This window comes from Ornithorhynchus anatinus, chromosome 2 (assembly GCF_004115215.2).
Source record: "Ornithorhynchus anatinus isolate Pmale09 chromosome 2, mOrnAna1.pri.v4, whole genome shotgun sequence".
Taxonomy (NCBI): Eukaryota; Metazoa; Chordata; class Mammalia; order Monotremata; family Ornithorhynchidae; genus Ornithorhynchus; species Ornithorhynchus anatinus.
Window position 1 is genome coordinate 103,845,392 of NC_041729.1, and position 13,841 is coordinate 103,859,232.

General features: G+C 41.0%; 1 protein-coding gene and 1 non-coding gene across 2 annotated transcripts in view; one reads left to right on the plus strand and one right to left on the minus strand.

The window, feature by feature from the left end:
* MAN1A1 (mannosidase alpha class 1A member 1) overlaps positions 1-13,841 on the plus strand; it is a 285,232-nt gene that overhangs the window by 188,279 nt on the left and 83,112 nt on the right. The window lies entirely within an intron of this gene.
* On the minus strand, positions 1,707-1,844 carry LOC114809443. The gene has a single exon (XR_003757227.1). It is a non-coding gene; the product is annotated as a small nucleolar RNA SNORA7 (small nucleolar RNA).

The window sequence follows — 13,841 nt, forward strand, 5'->3', positions numbered from 1 at the left end:
GCAGTTGTAGCGGAGAAGCAGATCAAAGGATTAAAGGCCCTGGGATCTGAGCCTTCACTGACAAGGATTTTCTATACATAACTTGTGTTCTCCCAAGGGAGCTTCCAAATCCGCAGTATGAAGCGAGATCAGACTCCATGGGTGAATATCAGGAGGAAAGAGCACGGGCTTGGGAGTCAGAGGTTGTGGGTTCTAATCCCGGCTCTGCCATTTGTCAGCTGTGACTTTGGGCAAGCCACTTAACTTCTCTGTGCCTCATTTACCTCATCTGTAAAATGGGAATTAAGACTGTAGGCCCTATGTGGGACAACCTGTTTATCTTGTATCTACCCCAGCGCTTAGAACAGTATTCGGCCCAAAGTAAGTGCTTACAATTACCAGTATTATTATTATTATTAGAACAGGCTTAAAGGGTCATATCAGATGAGCAGCTCGTTGTCTCTCTTTTGACCCTACAAATTTAGGCAAGGCACTTTCCGAGTGCATTTAGCTAAGTGGCTCATAAATTGCGTCGTGTTCCGCTATGAGAAACCAGGATGAATTTTGCCAAGTTCCATTTCAGCACATTTCAGAGAAGGCGAGGTGATTCTGGTGGTAGCTTTTAGGAACATGCCAGTAGCAGTGATTAACAAGGGAACCAGCTGCCCCCGTCGTTTTTGCTTCCTATATTGTTGGGATTTGACCCCAGCTTAAAAAACTGCAAAGTTACAGGTTTTGATGGATTGACTTATTTCGACATCCTCTGACTCACCTTCCCGCATTGGCTGAGGAATCTAACATCTGATCCCATAGTGAAGTTCTCACCTTTCGAGAAAGTTAGGTTACTTATCATGATAAGTTGGGTTTTCTGAAGATGTGTGATCAGGCCAGATGACAACAGCTACCCATCTTCCCTGTGGGCAGCCTACACTCTGACTGATCTTTCATTCATTCCATTCATTCAGTCGTATTTATCGAGCACTTACTGAGTGTGGAGCACCGTACTGAAGTCTTTGGAGAGTACAATATAAGAAGACACATTCCCTTATCTAACTGCTAGCAGGTCTGTCTTGGTGGGTCTTCAGACTCCTGGGATAGATGCAGCTGATCATATGGCAGAGATGTTCATTTTTGGAGGCTGCAGTTTTCAGTAAATAACCCAGAGTTTAGCTGTACAGGATAGATGCCATACCTCACAGCATGCTCCGGAATTATTTGAAGGCAATTATTCTATTATTTTCAGTCATTAGATATTTTGGATTTTTTAAATTTTTTTATATTTATGTATGTTCATTTCATTCTGTTATATTTATTGAGTGCTTACTGTGTGCAGGTCACTGTACTAAGTGCTTGGGAGAATACAGTATCACAATAAACAGACATATTCCCTGCCCACAGTGAGCTATGTATATATATGTATATATGTATTTTTTCATTCATTCACAACCCTATTTATTGAGCACTTATTGTGTGCAGAGCACTGTAACGAAACCCTGAGGAGAGTATTGTCTTATGCTGTGGAGTCGTTTCCAACCGAAAGTGATTCCACGGACACATCTCTCCCAGAATGCCCCACCTCCATCTGCAGTCATTGTGGTAGTGGATTGTAGAGTTTTCTTGGTAAAAATACAGAGGTGGTTTACCATTGCCTCCTTTTGTGCAGTAAACTTGAGTTTCCGCCCTCAACTCTCTCCCATGCTGCTGTTGCCCAGCACAGATGAGTTTTGACTTGTAACAGATTGCCTTCCACTCGCTAGCTACTGTCCAAGCTAGGAATGGAATGACTAGACCTCTGCTTGACTCTCCCTCCCATAGCTGAGAATAGTAGTGTACTGGAAACTCTCCCTGTGCGATCCTAAGAGGGGTGGTAGCGTATAATATAACAATAAACAGACACATTCTCTGCCCACAGTGAGCTAACAGTCTAGATATATGTACAGTCTTATATATGTACTCTCAGATGTGAAAACATGTGAAAAGAAATGAAAATGCAGCTTTTGATGATAGAAACACAAACGGTCTATTTGTTTTCATGATTAAAAACACAAAATGTCCATTTCTTTTGTATTTTGAACTTATGAAACTGTCCATAGAGCCTTTTATTTTGACCCTTTGTTTGTACAGCAAATCTGGCATTATTTATTGGACCTATTCTTTGTGGAAAGCCTGCTACTCAGTTCTTGGAAGAATACACAAGCAGCAAAAGATGGAACTTAAAAGCAGATGGGGGAGATGACACCATATTTTATCTAGCTAGTGGAGAAATGGAATGTACAGATGGAAAATCCGTTAGTTGTAGTTATTGAGCACTTACCATGTGCAGAGCACTGTACTATGTGTTGGGAAAGTACAGTATAACAGAGTTGGTGACAATTTTTTGGTTTTTGGTTTTTTAATGGTATTTGTTAAGTGTGTACAATGTGTAAAACACTGTTCTCAGCGCCGGGGCAGATAAAATTAGGGTGGAAAGAGGCCCTGTCCTGGATTGAATTAGACCAGAATGAGTTTGAAGAGCACCTTGCAAGCAATGCCAAAACTAACAATAAATGACTCTTTGAATATATTGAAATGAGGAAGGCAGGTGGGCCACTTAGTGACTGTGGTATAGAAAGGCCCCTTACAGTTGGAAAGATTGTCAGTGGGCTTGTTGAATTCTTTAACTCAGTCTTTATTGAAGAAGATGTTAGGGCAGTTCCTGAGTCAGATTTTCTTTTTAGTAGTAGACAGGTTAGAAGAAGATTAATTAAATTGCACTAACGTCAAGGAATAGTTTAGCCCAGATTCATAAACTGAATGTAAAACCCATAGGGACTGGATGCCATTTGCTTCATAAATCTGAAGGCAATCAGAGTGGCAATGGCAGAATTTCTGGAAAAATTGTGTAACCTGTTACTACAATTGAATGGAAGGAATGGCAGATTGCCATTGTAACTCCTGACCTCTCAGAAAAGTTGCAGTGATGATCCCGAGAATTATAATTATAGAATTAGATCACTTCTTTGCCTGGCAAACTAGGAGGATTCCTAATTAAAGAAGGATCAGAGAGCATTTAGAAAACCACAAGTGGTTGGAGAAGAAGTCACTGTGGTGTCTGGAAGGGGAAGTAATTCTTCACAAGTCTGTGGGAGTTCTTGGAAGAAATCAATAAATACAGAGATAGAATTGTACCAAAGGATAAGCAGGGTGACCTAATGGAAAGAGAAAGGGCCCGACGGTCAGAGGATCTGGGTTCTAATGTCGGCTCTGCCACTTGTCTGCCGGGTGACCTTGAACAAGTCACTTAACTTTTCTATGTTCCAGTTTCCTCATCTGAAAATGAGGATTAAATCTTACTCCTTCTACCTTGAGCCTCTTGTTGGACAGGGGTTGTGTCCAATCTGAATATCTCGTATCTACCCCACTGCTTAGTCCAATGTATTGCACACAGTAAACCTTGAACAAATACCATTATCATATTTTAAAATGATTATTAATAATAGTAATTTGTTTAGAACTGCTAAAGGCTTTTAACCAAGTTTCCATTCCAGAGACTGTAAGCAAACTGAGTAATGTTTATAAGTGAAGATAGTGTTCTGGTGAGGGAAAAAACAACTAACTTAAGGATAGGAAAAATATACATAGTGGTTTCCCTCAAGGAGCAATGCTTGGATTGGTTTTGTTTAGGATTGTTTTTTAAGTGATCTAAGAGAGGAAAGTTTGCACTGGTTTGCTATCAGCAGGATTCATTCATTCATTCAGTCGTATTTATTGACCACTTACTGTGTACAGAGAACTGTACCAAGGACTTGGAAAGTACAGTTTGGCAACAGATAGCGACAATCCCTACCCAACAACAGGCTCACAGTCTAGAAGGGGGAGACAGACAACAAAAGAAAACAAATAGATAGGCATCAATGCCATCAAAGTGGATAAATAGAATTATAGTTATATATACATCATTAATAAAATAGAGTAGTAAATATGCACAAGTGTACACAGGTGCTGTGGGGAGGGGAAGGAGGTAGAGCAGAGGGAGGGAGTAGCGGCGATGGGGAGGGAAGGGATAGCAGAGAGAAAGGGAGGGCTCAGTCTGGGAAGGCCTCCTGAAGGAGGTAAGCTCTCACTACGGCTTTGAAGAGAGGAAGAGAGCTAGTTAGGTGGGTGTGAGGAGGGAGGGCATTCCAGGCCAGAGGTAGGACATGAGCCAGGGGTCGACAGTTGGACAGACGAGAACAAGGCACAATGAAGAGGTCAGCAGCAGAGGAGCAGAGTGTGCGGGTAGGATGATAAACCTACAGACCAATCAGTAGTGCTTACTGAGCATTTACTGGTTGCAGAGCACTGTACTAAACACCTGGCAGAGTACAGTACAATGGAGTTGGCAAACAATCCCTGCCCACAAAGAGGTGGTAATGATTGCCTAGTTTTTCCAAGTATCCTGTGATGCCACTCTCAGTGGTGAGGGTGGACCATTGATCTGAGCCTATCAGTCATTCGATCAATCGAATTTATTGAGTGTTTACTGTGTGCAGTGAACTGTACTAAGCGCTTGGGGGAGTCCAATATAACAGACTTGGTAGACACGTTCCCTGCCTACAATGAGCCTGCAAACGTTAATATAAATATATAAATTACAGGTATGTAGATAAGTGCTGTGGGGCTGAGGAAGGGGTGAATAAAGGGAGCAAATCCAAGTGCCTTGGTTACATAGAAGGGATTGGGAGAAGAGGAAATGAGGAATGGTAGCTAGCACACTAGCAACCTGATATGCTGATGCTTTTTTGAAGTGGTTAATGAGCAGTTTGGCTGTGTTGGGCCCCTGCTAAGGTTTGATTGCCTTTATGACTCTGGCCCTGTTCTCAGAGTTCACAGCTTTGGATACATTGTCTGCAGGAAGCCACCAATGCAACCCAGAAGTTTTATATCCTTACTGTCAAAAAAAAAAAACCCAAAAAACGTTGGGCCTTCTGGGAATCTTCCCAGTTTTCCATCTAATGTTCTTCCATTCTAGAGATTTCTTTATTTGCCTTTAGAGATGATCCTTTGATGTTAATTTGAAGATGTCTTCAAAAGTAACATAACGAAAAGGATGGAGGTCTGCTAGTTCTTTGTTCTGTGGGGAGATGACGGGGAGATGTAGCTCGCTGGATGGAGAGGAAATAGCAACCATTCATGTCAGGGTATCTCAAGAGAAAATTACTTCTTATATGTGCGGTCTAGCGTGTTTAAGCCAAAGCCACTATTGTTCAACCTCTCATACCAGTGATGTCCAAATAATTATCCAAAGTGTCCACTTAATTCTAATTAGATTGTGCCACTACCTCTGAAAGCATCTAATTTCAAGCATTAATTACCCGCTAAGATTTTTATGACTTCTTTTTTTCTCTTTGCTTTATATCCTGTAAGAGTGAAACTAATTGGAGGCCATTTCAATGAGAGAGCAAAGGAATGAATTTTTAATTAACTACCTCAAAGAAACAATGATGCAGGGCAGGTTTTCTAAAGGAAACAAAAAAGGTTTCAGCTACAGTGATTGTATTGAAAGGAGTTGATGTCCTCACCTCATACATACCTGAGGACAGTTCACAGGAAACAAAAAGAGGTGGTAATTATTCCAGGACTCTATCGTCAGGGCAGGTGAGTGAGTGGCAGAGTATCACTTAAAATTATTAAATTTCCTTACAAAAAGCTCCAGATCAAGAGGGTCCTCTAGACCCAGAATACTTGAACTAATTAATAATGATTGTGTGCTTTAAATAGCCAGTGAAGCTGGCTGGATTGGGGAATAGTTTATAATAATTATGATTTCTCTTAAGCACTTTACTATGTGCCAAGCACTGTACTGAGAACTGGGGTAAGACATAAGATAATCAGGTCCAATATGGAATTCACAGTCTAAGTAGGAGGGAGAACAGGTATTGAATCTTAATTTGCATATGAGGGAACTGATCACAAAGAAGGAACTTGCCCAAGGTCATACAGCAGTTAAGTGACAGATTAGATTAGACCTCTGACTCCCAGGCCTACTCATTCCATTAAGCCACATTGCTTCCCCGTTATCTTACTCTATGACTTGCTGGTGTAAGAACAGGTAAGAGTTAGAGATTCTCCTTTAACAGAATAGTTAGGCCTGAGGAGATAGCAATCTGGATCCAGGGAATGGTGGATCATTAGCTCATCCCCAGGTTAGCCTGATGTGCATGGCTTAGTGGAAAGAGCCCGGGCTTGGGAGTCTGAGGTCATGGGTTCTAATCCCGGCTCCACCACTTGTCAGCCGTGTGACCTTGGATAAATCACTTAACTTCTCTGTGACTCAGTTACCTCATCTGTACTCGTCCGCTCAACTGTATATATTTTTGTTACCCTATTTATTTTGTTAATGAAATGTACATCGCCTCGATTCTATCTAGTTGCCATTGTTTTTACGAGATGTTCTTCCCCTTGACTCTGTTTATTGCCATTGTTCTTGTCCGTCCGTCTCCCCCGATTAGACTGTAAGCCCATCAAACGGCAGGGACTGTCTCTATCTGTTGCCGACTTGTTCATCCCAAGCGCTTAGTACAGTGCTCTGCACATAGTAAGTGCTCAATAAATACTATTGAATGAATTGAATGAATGAATAAAATGGGGATAATAATGTTGGTATTTGTTAAGCGCTTACTATGTGCCGAGCACTGTTCTAAGCACTGGAGTAGACATAGGGGAATCAGGTTGTCCCACGTGGGGCGCACAGTCTTAATCCCCATTTTACAGTTAAGGGAACTGAGGCACAGAGAAGTTAAGTGACTTGCCCACAGTCACACAGCCGACAAGTGGCAGAGCTGGGATTCAAACTCATGGGACAACCTGATTACCTTGTAACTACCCTCGCGCTTAGAACAGTGCTTGGCACATAGAAAGCGCTTACCCAATAACAACATTATTATTATTATTATTATGTAACCTAGAATATTTCAAGTGTGTGTGGGTTTCTGAAGACCACATACCTTTTGGGAGTGCTTCCATGGTAGTGGCTATTGACATGAGCATGAGGAAGCCATTCTCCAAACTTTTCTTAAGGCCCCTAGTTTTTTTGTTGGTTTTTTTTTGTTGAGAAAGGGAAAACGTGTGCCCAAGCTAAGTGGCTAATATTTTCATAACCCCCATTTTTCTCAACTCCATGCATTACTCAGTCCGCTGCAACCTCTGCTTTTCCACTTTCCCAAACCAGTCAAACAACACCTTTCTAGTCCCAGAGAGATTAGCACGGATTTGGGAGTCAGAAGGGCATGGGTTCTAATCCCAGCTCTACCATTTGTCTGCTGTGTAACCTTGGGCGAGCCCATTATTGGGCAGGGATTGGCTCTGTCTGTTGCCAAATTGTACAGTCCAAGCACTTAGTACAGTGCTCTGCACCCAGTAAGCTCTCAATAAGTAAGATTGAATGAATGAATGTAAGTCACTTAACTTTTCTGTACCTCATTATTCATTCAAAAGTATTTATTGAGTGCTTACTATGTGCAGAGCACTGTACTAAGCGCTTGAAATGTACAAATTGGTAACAGATAGAGACAATCCTTGCCCTTTGACAGGTTTACAGTTCATCTGTAAAATGGGGATTAAGTCTGTGAGCCCCATGTGGGACAGGGACTGTGTCCAATCTGGCTTGCATCTACCCCAGCACTTATTACAATGTCTGCCACATACTAAGGGCTTAACAGCTATGATAAAAAATAATAATATTGAAGTTGTAAGTATCTAATTCTAGAACTGTTGTAGATTTTGAAAGGTGTTTTTCTGTAGCTCAGCGAAATACTGCAAGGGTAATCAGAAATGCCGTGTTCAGATGAGTGACAGTTTTGCAGTAGCCAGTGCTTGGCTAATGTATTGTTTGATTTTTATTCTGTCACAGCTGTATAAAAGCCCCTTAAAATTTCCACATTTCATAGGAAACCTGTTTAGAATTAGACCTCTTCATATTGCTCTATTGCACCTTTCTCCTCTATTGCTGTATTGTACTTGTACAATGCTGCATTGTATTTTCCAAGCAATTAGTACAGTGCTCTGCACATAGTAAGCGCTCAATAAATACGATTGAATGAATGAAAGTAGTGCTTTGGTTTAGAGAAATTATGAATAGCGTTGGAGGAGTTCATTCATGATATCTCTTCACAGCCACTACTCCTTCTACAGTCCAAACCAGATGCCTTAATTGCAAGATGAGGTTTGAGGGGAAATGGAAATTTTTTCAGTGTATCAAACTGAAGAAGGATGCCACATAAATGAACCTTATCAAACTTTGAGTGGTGGTTTTGAAAATGTTGATTCAACCCTCAACATTTTTATGAAATAAACTCCATTTGTCGCTAAAGTATATTTTCACTAAGTGTTTTGGATAAAATGCTATAAGGAAATTGGAAACATTCTTCATCCCACAGTATGGTTCTATGTGGATAGGGCGTAATGCGTGGTTCAAAGAAACAGTTGTGCTTGTGCATACAGTATGGAGCATGGCAAATTATAAACACTAGCTTTCCTCAAATCAGTCAATCAATCAATGGCATTTATTGAGCACTTACTATGTACAGAGGACTGTACTCAGTGCTTGGGAGAGTACAATGCAACAGAATTAGTGGACACATTCACGGTGCATAATGAGGGGTTTACCAAGAATGCAACGCCCCAAATGGGAGAAATGAGAATACGTAGAACTAGTAGCTTAGTGACCTAGTGGAAAGAGTCGAGGCTTCAGAGTCAGAGGTCATGGGTTCTACTCTTGGCTCTGCCACCTATCAGCTGTGTGTCTTCGGGCAAGTAACTGAACTTCTCTGTGCCTCAGTTACCTCTTCTGTAAAATGGGGATTAAGTCTGTGAGCCCCATGTGGCTGATTACCTTAAATCTACCCCAGTGCTTAGAACAGTGCTTGGCACATAGTAAATGCTTAACAAAGTCCGTCATCATCGTTACTATTATTAAAGGATGAATTATTGAAATGGCTTTTGTGAGTCATTTAAAAGAGACCTTGTCTGCTGTTGGAGTTGTTTTTCCCAGGAAAGGATTTCCATTACATTTAATATGCTCTCATCATAGTTCCAAACTCCACTTTCATCTCTAGGTTCTACCCTTTTTTCCTAGATTTTTTTTAGAAAATGTGGAAATGAGAAGCAGTATAACCTAGTGGATAGAGGACTGGGCCTGGGAGTCAGAGGACTTGAGTTCTAATCCCAGCTCTGCCACTTGTCTGCTGTGTGACCTTGGACAAGTCACTTTAACTTCTCTATGCCTCAGCACCCTTATCTGTAAAATGGAGGTTAGGACTTTAAGCCTCATGGGGGTTGTGGACTATGTCCCACCTGCTGAGCTTGTATCTACCCCAGTGCTTTGCATAGTGCCTGACACACAGTAGTGCTTAAACAAATCCCCTTTAAAAATGTTCGAACTCATAGCATTTTAACTTTCTAGGGACCCTCCCTCAACTCTGAATCAGCAGTGAAGTGCACAGTTATTGTAATGTTGAAAGTCTTACCCAGAAGGACAGAGAGAAGTGAAAATGTCCAGCATACCCTTAGCACGTGAACTAGTGCTTATTTTTTTAAAAAAGCTAATTCCTGTTTTCAAAACACCAGTGGCTCAAATATACTTTTCTCCTCCTGCTGCTTGGAAGGTTGAAGAGGTACCATCAGTAGCCAATCACGTATTATATACACCTAGGGGGAAGAATTACTGAAAATAAAATGACAGTCCTTACTTTAAAATATTTCTATTAGCTACTGTTTTTTAAGTACAGTTGAAATTCAGTCCTAGTCAATCAATCAGTGGCATTTGTGGAGTGCATACTATGTGCAGAGCAGCGTACTAAGCTCTTGGGATGGCGTAGTGGATAGAGCACCGGCCTGGGAATCAGAAAGTCATGGATTCTAATCCCAGCTCCGCCACTTTTCTGCTGTGTGGCCTTGGGCAAGTCACTCCACTTCTCTGGGCCTCAGTTACCTCATCTGGAAAATGGTGATTAAGATTAGTGAACCCTATGTGGGACCAGAACTGTGTCCAACCCGATTTGCTCATATCCATCCCAGCACTTAGTACAGCACCTGACACATAGTAAACACTTAACAAATACTATAATAATTATTATATTAGGAGAGTACCTTACAAAAGACTTAGCAGGCATGTTCCCTACCCATAATGAGTAGTCCAACAGTTAACTTTTCATTAGTCCTTATTCATTTGACTACCATAGTGTCTTCGCTGTTAAATCCTTTGTTACAGCTCATAATGCCAAAAAATGCATCACTCTCTTCGTGTCTGTAATGTCTCTGCTTTAATGTTTCTTATTTGGAAGTAAAAGCTATGTAGTTTTGATCTGCAAAATGGGATTAACAGTGATTGATTGCAATTTCTTATTAACTGGAGGAAGAATTATGGCAGAGCAATACTAAGAGAATTAATTATAATTTACTAATCTAGAAATTAATGTGCAGCTGGGCATGAGTACAGGAGGTGCAATTTAGTGATTTAGCAATCATGACAAATTATCCTCATCTGTAAGGGTGGGGAACTGTTGGCTTCTCTTTATTTGATTTTTAGTAGGGGCAACCCATTTCAGGAAGCCATTATAGCTGATAGTGTTAAAGATGCCCTTTCAATCTTATAATGTCAGGTAGGGTTCAATAATATTAAATATCTATTTTCCTCTGTTAAGTATCTGTAGATTTCATGCAACGTTTGTATAAAAGTGATTACTGGTAATTGACCTGCATATGTTGAATAATCTTAAAAAACTACCAGGAGTTTAATTTACCTGGTAAATTGAGAGGCTTCCAATTAAGGAGAGTTCTTAAGATAATCACTTTCAAAACTAATCAAGTAATAGGATGACTTTACTAAGCTGCTGTTGACTTAATTGTGACAAATTAATAAACACATCAATTTAATTACTGTAATGGCTTTATCAACCTCCTTTTTTTTTAATAATTGAACGCAAAACATATTTTTCCCTTCCCGATAATAAAAATGATTTGTGCGTTAGGTGGCTCTTATTAAAAAAGATGTATGGTATCATGTGGATTATTCAGTCTGAGTGCCAATGCTTAGATTATTTAGTCTATTTCTTTGAATCAATATTCATTTAGGAAAATCTCAAAGAAAAATTAAAAGCCAGGTAGATCTGGATTTGCTTAGTCGCAATGTAATTTTGGGGTTCTGTATATTGCAGGCTTTGATTCTTCGTTCCCCTTAGATTCAGTCTTTTTTGATCTTAACATCTTGTAAATTTTCCAGGATCTTAAGAGCTTAACTGCCTTTCTACCACTCTCCCGGCAAGATGACCTTGCAGAACTCATAGATCATAGTTTTATTTTTCTCACAAGCTTTGTTCAGCAACAATAACAAAAAAAGATGCAAAAACATAAATCCAAACACACAGCAATAATAAAGACAATAGCACGTTCACATAACCGTTATATTAGATTTCAGGGGCATATTTCTAGTCTTCTGTATGCCTTGAAAGGCTTCTTCAGAGGCTTCAGGTCCATAAAGAACTTCAGTCATCTTGCTCACTTCTTCTCTCCTCAATTGCTTAGAGGCATACAGAATTAGACTTCGTAGGAGACTTTGCATCTGCTTGTACTGGTCGTGGAAAATAGCTTTTGGGATGAAGGATTCCTGTGTATTCTGTTATCTTTTATATAATATGTATTATCCTCTCTCTAACCCATATTTCACTGGTGGATCAATTTTCTTAAAGACCATTCAGTCCATATCTCCCCGTTCCCTAAAACCTCCAATAGTTTCCCATCCACCTCCTCATCAAACAGTTCTTCCCTTTAAGGCACAGTCAGCTCTGTGCCTCCTTTCTAACCTTGCTGATCTCCTACTACAGTCCATCCCTCATACTCTTCTCCTCTCATCAATCTCCTCTCTATACCTCAATCTCATCTACCTGCCAATGACCCATTGCCCACGTTCTCCCTCCAGCCTGGAACACCTCCTTTCTGATCTCCCATCCTCTGATCTCCCTGCTTCAGTCTATGCTTCACTCTGCTGCCCGGAATATCTTTCTACAGAAATGCCCTGGGTGCATCACTCCCCTACTCAAAAATCTCCAGTGGTTGCCTCTCAACCTGTGCATGAAGCAAAAACTCCTCACTCTTGGCTTCAAAGCTCTCCATCCCCTTGCCCCCTCCTACCTCACCTCCCTTCTCTCCTCCTACAGTCCAGCCCACACACTCCGCTCCTCTGCCGCTGCTAACCTCCTCACTGTGCCTTGTTCTCGCCTGTCCCACCGTCGATCCCTGGCCCACGTCCTACCGCTGACCCAGAATGACCTCCCTCCTTATATCCACCAAACTAACTCTCTTCCCCTCTTCTAAGCCCTATTGAGAGCTCACCTCCTCCAGGAGGTTGCCAGATTGAGTCCTCCTTTTCCCTCTGCTCCTTCTCCCCTCCCCATTGCCCCTACTCCCTCCCTCTGCTCTACTCCCTTCCCCTCCCTACAGCATTTGTCTATATTTGTACATATTTATCACTCTTTTATTAATGATGTGTATATATATATATATCTATGAATCTATCTATTTTGGTGGTATTGATGTCTGTCTACTTGTTTTTTCTTTGTTTTGTTGTCTGTCTCCCCCTTATAGACTGTGAGCCCGTTGTTGGGTAAGGATTGTCTCTATCTGTTTTCAAATTGTACTTTCCAAGCGCTTAGTACAGTGCTCTGCATACAGTAAGCGCTCAATAAATATGATTGAATGAATGAATGAAATTGTCCATAATAGAGTAATAACTGATAAAGAGCTCCAGAAGCAGTTTAGTTCAAATAGTCTGTTATCTGTTACAAAATAGTTGGTTGGACACAGTCCCTGTTCCACATGGGTTCACGAAATAAGTATTTTTAAGTTATTTTGAAATTATTGGAAAGCCCTGATAACTACTGGAAACTAGAACTGCAAGCATAGGCCGCCCACCTCCTCACCGTCCCTCGGTCTCACCTATCCTGCCGTCGACCCCTGGGCCACGTCCTCCCGCAGTCCTGGAACGCCCTCCCTCCTCACCTCCGCCAAACTGATTCTCTTCCCCTCTTTAAAACCCTATTTAAAACTCACCTCCTCCAAGAGGCCTTCCCAGACTGAGCTCCTCTTCTCCCTCTACTCCCTCTACCACCCCCCCTTCACCTCTCCGCAGCTTAACCCTCTTTTCCCCCCATCTCCCTCTGCTCCTCCCCCTCTCCCTTCCCCTCCCCTCAACACTGTACTCGTCTGCTCAACTATATATTTTCATTACCCTATTTATTTGTTAATAAAATGTACAGCCCCTTGATTCTATTTAGTTGCCATCAGTTTTTACGAGATGTTCTTCCCCTCGACTCTATTTATTGCCGTTGTTCTTGTCTGTCCGTCTCCCCCGATTAGACTGTAAGCCCGTCAAACGGCAGGGATGGTCTCTATCTGTTGCCGACTTGTTTATTCCAAGCGCTTAGTACAGTGCTCTGCACATAGTAAGCGCTCAATAAATACTATTGAATGAATAGTGGGAAAGGATCTTCAACTATAGAAAAGTTGATTTCCAAAGAGATTTAATTTTTAGATTTAAAAGAAAAAGTAACATACACGTAAATTCATTTCAGGACTTCAAAATAGAGACTTAGGAGCCCGTCAGTATTTTTGAATCAGATTTCAAAATGATTTATTTGACTTACAAGGTCAACTTTAATTGCAACCAGCATTATTATTGGTATTACTATTTTATTCGTTAAGCACTTAGTATGTGGCAAGCACTGTTTTAAGCTCTGGGTTAGATTCAGTCCCTGTCGTTCACGGGACTCATACTCTAAGTAGGATGGAGAACAAGTAGTGAATCCCCATTTTTCAGCTGAGGAAATTGAAGCACAGAGAAGTTAACT